The sequence below is a fragment of the Solanum dulcamara genome, chromosome 2 (assembly GCF_947179165.1).
Source record: "Solanum dulcamara chromosome 2, daSolDulc1.2, whole genome shotgun sequence".
NCBI lineage: Eukaryota > Viridiplantae > Streptophyta > Magnoliopsida > Solanales > Solanaceae > Solanum > Solanum dulcamara.
The window spans coordinates 65845431-65857974 of record NC_077238.1 but is presented as its reverse complement, the minus strand read 5'-3'; the positions used below and the strand labels follow the sequence as shown (position 1 = coordinate 65857974).

General features: G+C 39.8%; 1 pseudogene; it reads left to right on the top strand.

The window, feature by feature from the left end:
• LOC129872386 (B3 domain-containing protein At5g60130-like) overlaps window positions 1-9796 on the top strand; it is a 29242-nt pseudogene extending 19446 nt beyond the window's left edge.
• Window positions 9797-12544: the final 2748 nt, after the last annotated feature.

Below are 12544 nucleotides of genomic sequence, written 5' to 3'. Positions count from 1 at the left end.
ATCTAGGAGGCTGTATGAACATGAAAAAGGTTTTAACCCCTTGAGGTTTTTGTGAGCAGTATCACGTTATTCATAGTCCAATTTGTCTATAGTCGATAATTACGTAAACGGGGGTCTAGGTCGGACCCCAGTCATGACCCTCGGGGTTGGGTCGTGACAGTTCCTCATGCAACTATAGACTCAATGATTGATATTTTGGGCGAACTATTTAATCCTAAGTTTAACATACCAAAGAACTTCTATCAGGAAAAGAGATTGGTTTCCAAGTTAGGATTGTCGTATGATAGAATTCATTGTTGTGTTAATGGTTGTATGTTTTTCTATAAGACTGATAGTGAATTAGAAAATTGTAAGTTTTATGGACAAGCTAGTTATAAAAGGACTCCAACTGGAAAGATGGTCCCAATTAAGGCAATGCATTATTTACCTCTTATTCCTAAATTAAAGAGGTTGTATGCATCGATGAGGTCTTCCCCACATATTAGATGGCATCGTGAATATAGAAGGCCCGTAGGTGTCTTGTCTCATCTATCTGACGAAGAAGCATGGAAACATTTTGTCATGCCTTGGGAGGGTACCCTAGGCGCGACCGACACTCGGAAGCCATTTCTGGCCTTCAAGCGAACCACTTGATTCAGTCACACTATCATTCATTCACATTCACTTATAGGAAGACTCAATCAAAAACACACTATTCATACTATAGGGGCCGAGGGCCAATCCCTATCAACTCATCACAACAAATATAATAAGACTCCTTAAAAAAGATAATAGTCTAACCTCCCCACACTCTAGTCTATAAAGCCTCTATCAAAGTCTAGAAGGTGCCAATGACAAGCCCATGGCTACCAATAATCAAAATAAAGGAAACGACAACAAAATTATACAAGAAAGCTCAACATCCTCCGGAAACTGGGAGGACTCACCAACTGGCTGGGGGTGTATGTGGATCTTCAACAGAGCGCCGATTGATGATCTCTATAACCTGTCGCTGCATCATGAAATGATGCAGGCCAAATAGCGTCAGTACATGGAATGTACGAGTATGTAAAATGGCCGAATGAACAATATCAGGAGGAACCAAATCAGCTCGAGAATCTCAACTCAGAAAGAAATACATCTCAATAAGCGTCCTGAGTCTAAGCAAGAATATAGTTTAGACGGGACAAAATCACATACAATTCAACTCGATTAACTTAGAGTACTATCAATAACTATGTGGGAGTTTCTCTTATCTGACAACCATCACTTATGAGCCAGTGAAAGTACAACAAACTGATGTTGTTGCCGCATCCGTTCATACTTTGTCAGGGTATGAACGAATCAACCAATCATGGATCCAATCCAACCAATTCCTATAATGTCAGGACAATAATTTTGGGGAAACATCCAACTTTAATGGTTCATTCCCCTCGTACGTTTGGCGACGTAGCTATTGGGTTCGAGTATGGACTGTACTCTTGACCAATTTAGTGCTCGATACTCCTCCCAAGACTCAATGCTCATAAACTCCATCCAATCAACTCAATCAAATTATATCGACAAGTCTCATTACAACCTTGTCAACTCGTCAACTCTATCACAATCAAACCTCTCCAGGTCATACAATCCGATCAATCTCAATCATATTTTTCAAAGTAAGTTTAAATGCACATTCATAGCAACATGAAAACATAACCAAACATTTCCTCTATCCATTTAATAAATCTTTGATACTCAACACAACTTCAAGGCTTTGAATCAACAATTTAAGATAAGAAACATTATTAGGAAAATAACATCCTTTATCATAATCTACATAGTTAAGAAAATCAATAAAACATGTTTAACAACTTGTCTTCATCAACTCATACTCACATGAAGGTTCTTTATAGAAATTTCTTGTCTCAACAAAATCAACAAAACAAGAATCACATTAATGGGTGACAAGACTCATTGAGACATAGGCCTATCAAGAAACTCCATTCCTATGGACATTTGACCTCAAAGAAAGAGTAGGGCACATGGGTGAACTCAACCCAAGAAAACCTTGATGTTGGGTCTTCAATGGAGAACTCGAATCTTGAAGCTCTTGGAACAATTCCTTGTTGGAAATGGAGGAGAAGAAGACGAAGAACAAAAAGGAGAAGAGAGGATTTTCTAGGGCTTTTCTAGAGAGAGAGAGGCTGAAAATATGTTCCAAAAATGTTCAAGGATAATACATATATAATTTGGGACAAATTCTCAAATTGCCCTTTCTTTAGAATTTTGAAAAATAGGCTAAAACACTCTTGGCGCGATAGTGGCGCGTCGTGCCATTGCAGCGCTAGGTCGATTTGGCCTAAAACCTACACATCTTCTAGTGGCGCATCGCGTCAAGGACCAAGCTACTGAGGCATGTTCTTGGCACAATAGTGGCGCATCGCGCCCTTACAGCGCCAAGGCCATATTTTCTAGGTTCTGGAAAATAGGCTTGAAAACCCTGCACACCTCGTAGTGGCGCGCCGCGCCAAGGACCAAACTACTGAGGCATGTTCCTGGCGCGATAGTGGAGCGTTTCGCCACTGTGGCGCCAAGCCCAGATTCCCAGCAGTTGCAGCCCATGCCTAAATTTTCTGTCGTGCTAGTTCTTTTTAGGATCGTAATATCTTTTGACTCCGAACTCCAAAAATTACATTCTTGGTGGCATTGGAAAGAAGACTCGACGAACTTTAATTTAATAGGTCATGGTCCACCCAAATTGTCGTCTTTCAAAAGGTAGGGTCATTAGAAGTCGACCCCTTAAATGAACTCATCCAAAAATTTAGCCACGACAAACCTTTTGGACTTAGCTTGGTCCTATGGGGTCCTTTGTGACCCCACATCACCTCCAACACTCTTCAATTACTCAGGGACTCATCTTAACTTAAGCATATACTTCACAATAAATGAGTTCAACCCTACACGTATACAAGAAAGGTTCAAATCTTAGGGAAAATATTTGGGGGGGTTACAATATCTCCCCCTTGGGATCATTCATCCTCGAATGACGAGTAAACAAATAATGGAAATCGAGGTACAAATCACAATCAGAATTCATTCATTCAGTCAATCAAATTCTTAAACAAATTACCAATCAAGCTTAAGATGCACAAACGAATTCAAGTCAAGGAAATGGACATTACCTTCAACATTCTCATCGGTAGGCATGAATAGGTGTGGGTATTTAGATTTCATATCTTCCTCCACTTCCCACATGGCTTCCTCAACAAACAAATTTCTCTACAGGACTTTAACTGAGGCTATCTCTTTGTTCCTCAATTTGCGTATTTGGCGATCTAGAATTTAGACTGGGACCTCTTCATAGGATAAGCTATCCTTAACTCCAATACTATCAATGGGGACTACCAACGAGGGGTCGCCCAATCACTTCTTCAACATCAAAACGTGGAATACCGTATGAATAGAGGCTAGCACTGAGGGTAACTCCAACTCATAGGCAACACTCCCAATCCACCTCGAAATCTGGTAAGGACCAATGTATCGGGACTAAGCTTCCCCTTTCTTCAAAACCTCATGACACCCTTTATGGGTGACACTTTCAAATACACCCAATCATCCATCTCAAACTCTAAGTCCCTTCTCCTCACATCGGTGTAAGATGTTTGGCGGCTTTGGGCTGTCTTTAGCCTATCTTGAATAACCCTCACCTTCTCTATGGCTTGGTGAACAAAATCAGGCCCAATCAACTCAACTTCACCCACTTCAAACCATCCAATTGGCGATCTACACCTCCTCCCATACAAAGATTCATAAGGAGCCATTTAAATGCTTGCATGATAGCTATTATTATAGGCAAACTCTATGAGAGGTAAGTGATCATCTCAATTTCCCTTGAAGTCAAGCACACATGCCCTCAACATATCTTCCAATGTTTGGATGGTGTGCTCTGCTTGGCCATCCATCTGGGGATAAAAGTCCGTACTCAAGTTCACTTTCGAACCTAACTCCTTCTGAAAAGATTTCCAAAATTGGGAAGTGAATTGAGCTCCTCTGTCTGAGATAATAGACAAGGGGACTCCATGCAATCTGATCATCTCCTGAATGTATAACTTTGCATAATCTTATGCGGTGTCAGTAGTCTTAACTGCCAAGAAGTGAGCTGATTTCGTCATTCTATCCATAATCACCCAAATCGAGTCATGTTGTTTTCGGGACCTCGACAAACCCGTAATAAAGTCCATGTTGATCATCTCCCACTTCCATTCCAGAATGTCTATATTTTGAGCCAAGCCATATGGCCTTTGATGCTTAACTTTCAGCTGTTGGCAATTCAGGCACTTGGAAATGAATTCCGTAATATCTCTCTTCATCCTACTCCACCAATAGATTTCCCTCAAATCATGATACATTTTTGTGGAGTTCGGATGAATAGAGTATCTAGAACTATGCACTTCGGCCATAATCCTCTCTCAAATATCATCGACATCAGGTACACACAATCTATTTTGGTACCTCAACACACAATCTCCCCCTTTGGTAAAAACAATTACCTCTTGTTTGTGAACAACTTTCTTCAATTAGAGAAGGACGGGATTTTGTTCTTGTTTCTACTTTACCTCTGCCACAAGTGAGGATGTAGACCTATCCTAAACAGTAACTCCACCTTCATTGTCCTCTCCCAGACGGACTCCCAATCGGGCTAATCTATGTACCTCCTTTTCCAATTCCTTCCTTCCCTCCTTTACAAGGGTAGTGCTACCCATAGACAATATGCTAAGAGCATCAGCAACAACATTAGCTTTACCTGGGTGGTAGAGGATGCTCATATCATAGTTTTTGAGTAGTTCGACCATCTCCTTTGCCTCAGGTTGAGTTCCTTCTGGCTAAAGATGTATTGTAAACTCTTGTGATCAGTGAACAAATCAACATGCACTCCATACAAGTAGTGGTACCAAATTTTAAGGGAAAATACCACAGCTGCCAGATCAAGGTCATGAGTTGGGTAGTTCCTCTCATGAACCTTATGCTCTCTTGAAGCATAGGCTATAACCTTTCACCTATGCACTAGCACACAGCCCAAACCAACTCTAGATGCATCACAATAGATCACAAAACCCTCTGTTCCATCGGGCAAAGTTAGAACAGGAGCAGTGGTTAGCTTGGTCTTCAATTTCTGGAAACTCTCTTCACAAGCATCGGACCATCGGAACTGAGCCTTCTTTTGGGTCAGCTTGGTCAATGGTGATGATATGGATGAGAATCCCTCAACAAACCTTCGATAATAGCCATCCAAACCCAAGAAGCTCCTTATCTCAGTCGGGGATATGGGTCTGGGCCAATTTTTCACTGCCTCAATCTTTTAAGCATCCACCTGAATACCATCTCCAGATATAATATGGCCTAGAAAAGCCACTGATGCAAGCCAAAATTTACATTTGGAGAACTTTGCATATAATACCTGGTCCTTCAGAGTTTGTAAGATGACTCTAAGATGATGGGCGTGATCCTCCTCATTCTTGGAGTAGACCAAGATATCATCTATGAATACAATCACAAACATATCAAGGTACGGTTTAAATAATCGGTTCATGAGATCCATAAAAGCTGCGGGGGAATTAGTCAATCCGAAGGACATCACTAAGAACTCAAAGTGGCTATAGTGGGTCCAAAAAGCTATCTTTGGGATATCGCACTCCCTCACCTTCAACTGATAGTAGCCCGATCTTAGGTCTATCTTTGAGAAACAAGTGGCACCCTGAAGTTGATCAAATAAGTCATCTATTCTGGGGAGAGGGTATTTGTTCTTTATGGTGACCTTGTTCAGCTACCTGTAGTCAATACATATTCTAAGTCACCCATTTTTCTTTTGCACAAATAGGACCGGAGCACCCCATGGTGAGACACTCGGCCTAATGAATCCCTTATCTAACAAGTCTTTCAATTGTTCTTTCAACTCTTTCAACTCGGTAGGAGCCATTCTATAGGGAGGGATTAAGATAGGCTGAGTATCAGGAAGGACATCAGTCCCGAAGTTGATCTCCCTATCAGGAGGAACTCCAGGCAAATCTTCAGGAAAGACGTTAGGAAACTCGTTGACAATCGGAACTGACTCAAGGGATGGAGACTCAATATTGTTATCTTTCACTTGGACAAGGTGATAAATGCACCCTTTTGAAATTAGCTTCCTGGACCTAAGGTATGAAATAAAATTACCCTTAGGCACAACCGGACTACCCTTCCACTCTATGACAACCTCATTCGGAAATTTGAACGTGACAATCTGAGTCCTACAATCAATAGAGGCATAACAGACATAAAGCCAGTCCATGCCAAGGATCACATCAAAATTAACCATGTCCAACTCAACCAAGTCAGCCAAGGTATCCCTATGATGAATTCACACGGTGCAATCTCTATAAACTCTCTTAGCGAAGACAGAATCACCGACAGGAGTAGCTATGCTGAAAGGTTCAAGAAGACGTTCAGGGATTTTATTGAACATACTTGCCACATAAGGAGTCACAAAATATAGTGTGGCACCCGGATCCATCAAAACATAATAGTCAAGAGAAAGGAGTCGAATCATACCCGTTACGACGTTTGGAGAGTTCTCCTGATCTTAACGACTACCCATGGCATATAGTCGGTTTGTACCTCCGCTTGTACTTGAAGTAGTGCCCCTCTAATTACCTTTAGCTGGTGGTGCGGTGGTATAATAGAGGGCTTTGTTCCCCCATGCTGGACACTCCTTCTGAAAATAGTCTATTTGTCCGTATTTATAACAACCAACCCTTCCCGCTCTGCAATCTCCCAAGTGGAGCTTACCACACTTGACACATGGTGGCTTCCCTTGTGAACCTTGACCTACGCTATCTTAGGATTGAGAACCCTGGGGTCGGAAATTCTGGTAACTCTACCCTTGCCGATCATACCTGTTCTGCGGCATAGGTGCATTGGCGGTAGATGAGGCATAGTTGGAAGGCCTCTTCTAGAAGAAGGACATATTGCCCTTGTTCTGCCTCTGTTCATTATCATGCCCCGCTGATCTTGCCTTCTTGCTCAAATGATCCTCTCTGTCTTTTCTCTTCTCATCCTCCACCTATATAGCGTACACCATTAATCTGTAAATATCCATGTCAGAGATTAACAATGCTGCTTTGCAATCCTTCTTCACATGTCTTCCCAAACCGTAGACAAATTTCCTCATCTTTGACCTCACATCTGGGATCATCTCTGGAGCATACCTGGACTGCTGGATGAACTTCAGGCTGTACTCCTTAACAGTCATGCCTTCTTGTTTCAGATTCACAAACTTTTCCATGTTCCCTTCCCTCAAATCTCAGGGAAAGAAGTGGTAAAGAAAGGCTCCCTCGAATTTATCCCACATAGCAGGTTCATCATCCTCACCTCTATCTTGTTCCCATTGATTATACAAAATGTTTGCAAAATCCTTGAGTTGATAAGACACCAACTCAACCCCCTCAATTTCCATAGCATACATAGCTTCCAGAATTTTTCACATCTCATCAATAAAATTTTGAGGATCTTCATCAACCTTAGAACTCGTGAATGCCGGTGGATTCATCCTCAGAAAGTCTCTAATTTTGGTAGCAGCAGACCTCTTGCCCAATTTAGTGCTCGATACTCCTCCCAAGACTCAATGCTCATAAACTCCATCCAATCAACTCAATCAAATTATATCGACAAGTCTCATTACAACCTTGTCAACTCATCAACTCTATCACAATCAAACCTCTCCAGGTCATACAATCCGATCAATCTCAATCATATTTTTCAAAGTAAGTTTAAATGCACATTCATAGCAGCATGAAAACATAACCAAACATTTCCTCTATCCATTTAATAAATCTTTGATACTCAACATAACTTCAAGGCTTTGAATCAACAATTTAAGATAAGCAACATTATTAGGAAAATAACATCCTTTATCATAATCTACATAGTTAAGAAAATCAATAAAATATGTTTAACAACTTGTCTTCATAAACTCATACTCACATGAAGGTTCTTTATAGAAATTTCTTGTCTCAACAACATCAACAAAACAAAAATCACATTAATGGGTGACAAGACTCATTGAGACATAGGCCTATCAAGAAACTCTATTCCTATGGACATTTGACTTCAAAGAAAGAGTAGGGCACATGAGTGACGTCAACCCATGTTTTGAGTAGCCTTACATACCTTAATGAATACTTTAAGAAAACCTTGATGTTGGGTCTTCAATGGAGAACTCGAATCTTAAAGCTCTTGGAACAATTCCTTATTGGAAATGGAGGAGAAGAAGAAGAAGAAGAAAAAGGAGAAGAGAGGATTTTCTAGGGCTTTTCTAGAGATAGAGAGGCTAAAAATATGTTCCCAACATGTTCAAGGATAATACATATATAATTTGGGACAAATTCCCAAATTGCCCTTTCTCTAGAATTCTGAAAAATAGGCTAAAATGCTCCGGTGCGATAGTGGCGTATTGCGCCATTGCAGCGCCAGGTCGATTTGGCCTAAAACCGGCACATATTCTAGTGGCGCACCGCGCCAAGGACCAAACTACTGAGGCATTTTCTTGGTGCGATAGTGGCGCATCGCGCCCTTACAGCGCCAAGGCCATATTTTTTGGGTTCTAGAAAATAGGCTTGAAAACCCTGCACACCTCGTAGTGGCACACCACGCCAGGGACCAAACTACTGAGGCGTGTTCCTGGAGCGATAGTGGCGCGTAGCGCCACTGCTGTGCGAAGTCCAGATTCCCAGCAGTTGCAGCCCACGCCTAAAATTTCTGTTGTGCTAGTTCGTCTTAGGATCATCATATCTTTTGACTCCGAACTCCAAAAATTACATTCTTGTTGGGGTTGGAAAGAAGGCTCGATGACCTTTAATTTAATAGGTCGTGGGCCACCTAGTTTGTTGTCTTTCAAAAGGTATGGTCGTTAGAAGTCGACCCCTTAAACGAACTCATCCAAAAACATAGTCACGACGAACTTTTTGGACTTAGCTTGGTCCTAGGGGTCCTTTGTGACCCCACATCACATCCAACACTCTTCAATTATTCAGGGACTCATCTTAACCAAGCATATACTTCACAATAAATGAGTTCGACCCTACACGTATACAAGAAAGGTTTGAATCTTATGGAAATTTTTTTTTTTGGGGGGGGGGGGTTACACATTTTGATAACATGTATGTTGATTTTTCTAGTGAACCAAGAAATGTCAGATTGGGGTTGTGTGTAGATGGATTCACACCATTCTCTAATGGTGCCTCACCTTATTCTTGCTGGCCTATATTTCTTGCCCTGTACAACCTTCCTCCTGAAATGAATTAATATTGTGTGAATAGTTTTAGGTTTCAAACTGAAGAAATTTCTATGCATAAGAAAACCAATAATAGTGGTGTGTGCGTTGAATAGTATTGTTTCGGTGTAAGTGGTTTGACCCATCACACAGAGGCACAAGGGTGGACCAAAAACATAATATAATTGAAGTTAAGCACACAAGACAATATGAAAGTTATGATCCTTTTATCATTGCCTAAATGCTAAGCAAGTGAATTACGCTCCATATCCATTGCATAGAGATAAGGTTGATTGGTGGGTTGTTATTATGACAAAGCCTGTGGGAAGAATTGAAATTGAGAAATTCTTACATGTGGTGTACCAAAATGATGTTGCACTTGTTCAAGAACAAGTTGATGTTGAGTTGGAAACCATACTAGAACATCCTCAATACATACTAGAAGAGGTTTCCGATGATGAACTTATAATGCCAAATGTTGAGGAAGAAGTAAACGAGGAATACGAATCATTTGAGAAGGAGGAATAGAATGACAATGAATATGAAACAGCTGAGGAGGAGGAATGGAAAGATGATGAAAATGAAACAAGCGAGGAGGAACAGAGTGGTAGATTGTAACTAGTAATTTATTTAATTTATATTTTTCATATATTGTATTGTTACATTACATATAGATGTCATCTGGTGATGGTGATACATTCTGGGATCATCTTGGGGTTAGCCATTCTGGTAGAATTACAAAGAAGTCTAGGAGACTTTTTGATCCTGAAGATATCCCAGGACATATTTCTTTAGCGCCGGAGATGCAGTGTCGCCGAGCTAGTCCTACACATTTTTATGCTGTGCCTTTTGGGACTATGGATCCTTTAGTTTACCATAGTCAGCTCTGCATACCACTCAATGCTTCTTCTTCTTCACATATTTGATATACTTCATATGATCATACCTACCATCTACCCCCAAAGTTTATTGCTCAACCCCAAAGAGTAGCATCTTCGTCTACTCTGTCTCCCACATCTTAGTCACCTCACATACCTACTATGAGACTTAGAGATTCTAGTGTTGAGACTAACACTCCTACAGCATCAGCTTCACCTTCTTCTACTAATAGACTAGTGGCAGCACATGATATGCCTAGGCTAGCTCCTAGGAAGAGGGACAAAATTTGGAGAGTCGTGATTGAGTCTGATGGATCCTCATAAGTTTAATATTTTATTTATTTATTTTTGCTACATTAATAAATTATTCATGAACTAATTACATGTTTATTATGTGTCTTGCAGATGACATCTTTCGAAGGAGGCGTCAGGGCTCTTCAGGAGAGTGTTAGGAGGTTATATACTGAGCCCTATCACTCTTGCTAGGAAATTCCAAACAATATTAGTTAGGCGATGTTTAATGAATTCAAGGTATATATATGTTTAAATCTATTTTTAAAAAAATTACGTTTAATATTTTTACTTTATTTTACTTAACTAATTATTTAACGTTATTCATTTTTTCAGACTTCATGTACCTGGGAGCCAAGGTATAATATGGTCATTGCGACCACTTTTGAAAGAAAAACGAGCGCTAGACTATCTAGCTGGCTAAAGAAAGTTAGGGATGATCGGACACGTTTGAGTTCGATGCTACCTTATATATTTGAAGAATTATGCCGCTATTGGGATACCAAAGAATTCAAGGCTTTGTCCGAACAAGGAAAAAAAGCAAGAGTCAGCCTAAAGGGTAGATTGTTGCACACTAGAGGTGCAAAGAGTGTTGGTACAATTCAGAGGGGGATGGTACGATTTCTAAATTTTAAGTTTAAATTCATTTTCTGAAATAAATTATTTGACAAAATATTATTTTATTAATTGTATTTTTATTTATAGGAAAAATAATTGGGACACACTCCCTATCGTCATGAAGTCTTTAAAAAGACTCACGTAAAGAAAAAGACTAATGCGTTAGATCTGGATGAGTGGGTGGAGGAAAGGGCCAAACGAGTCTATGTAAGTTATTTAACATAATGTATAATATATTTAGATTCTAACTTTTATTTTTAATACATACATGCATATATATACATGCATGCATATATATATTTATATTTTGATTATAAATTTTATTTTTTAATGTGCAGCAAGATTAGGAGCGGTATATACGTGATATTAGATATTCGACCCAGCCAACACCTGAACAGTCCACTCAAATTTGGAAAGAAAAAGTGGTTGGAGGCAGCCACAAGAGACGAATAGATGGAATGGTCTCTAAGAATAATGTACGATGACTCCAATCAGTTTTAGAAGGTATTGGATCATCGCGTCAACCCGAGGCCATTGAAAGGGTTCAGATAGCTGTTGTGTCTTAGTAAATTGCAGAACTTAGACGTGCATTGGCAGAATCTAAGAAAAGAAGGGTTGAGGAGCAAAAAAGTATGAATGAACAAGTTCAGCAAATTAAAAAACAAGTGTTCAACCTCACCCGTCAGCCTCCGCTCCATTATTTAAGAGGATACACTCCGGATGAATCCGACGATTGTGATGAGTACATAGAAAATAGTCCTTAGGTTCACTATGTTAGTTTATGAACATTTTGAAATTTTTTTGTTAACTTTGAAATACTTAAAATCGTTCTAAATAATGACTTTATTCGTTTTAAGTGTTTAATTATATTTGTTATTATGTATTTTGCGTATTTTGTTTATTGTATTTGTGTTTGAATGAGATGAATTGCTATGAAGTAAATTGAATTTTGACGCTGTCAAAAATATTGCAGATAAGCGACGGACAGGGTCTTTTTGTCCGTCGCTTTTCTGGAATATTTTTTAAAATTTTTTCCCGAAAAAGGACGGACAAAGACTCTCTGTCCTTCGCCTTTTTGAAAATTTTTTAGAACACCAATATCAAACAGCGAAGGACGGAGACCAATAATCCATCGCTTTATATTAAATAATTTAGGGGCGATGTAGTCCGTCGCTTTTTGCGAACCTGTCCTTCGCTTTTTTAAAAACATCGAGCAAAAAAACTATGAAAGTGATTGCGTCGCTTTTCCATCGAGTTGACCAAGTCCATCACTTTTTGCATTATTTTTTCACATTTTTCATGTAGTGTAAGCAAGCCCGAACCTCAAAAATCCTAACTCAACCTCATGTCCCCGCACTAGCGAAGGCACCAAACCTAAGAAGTTCTCACGAGAAGCCGCAATAATAACTAAGGATCTACCAAACCCATTTTATGTTACTAATCACACCGACTACTATAAAACATCAATCAACAACTCCAAAGGAAATTA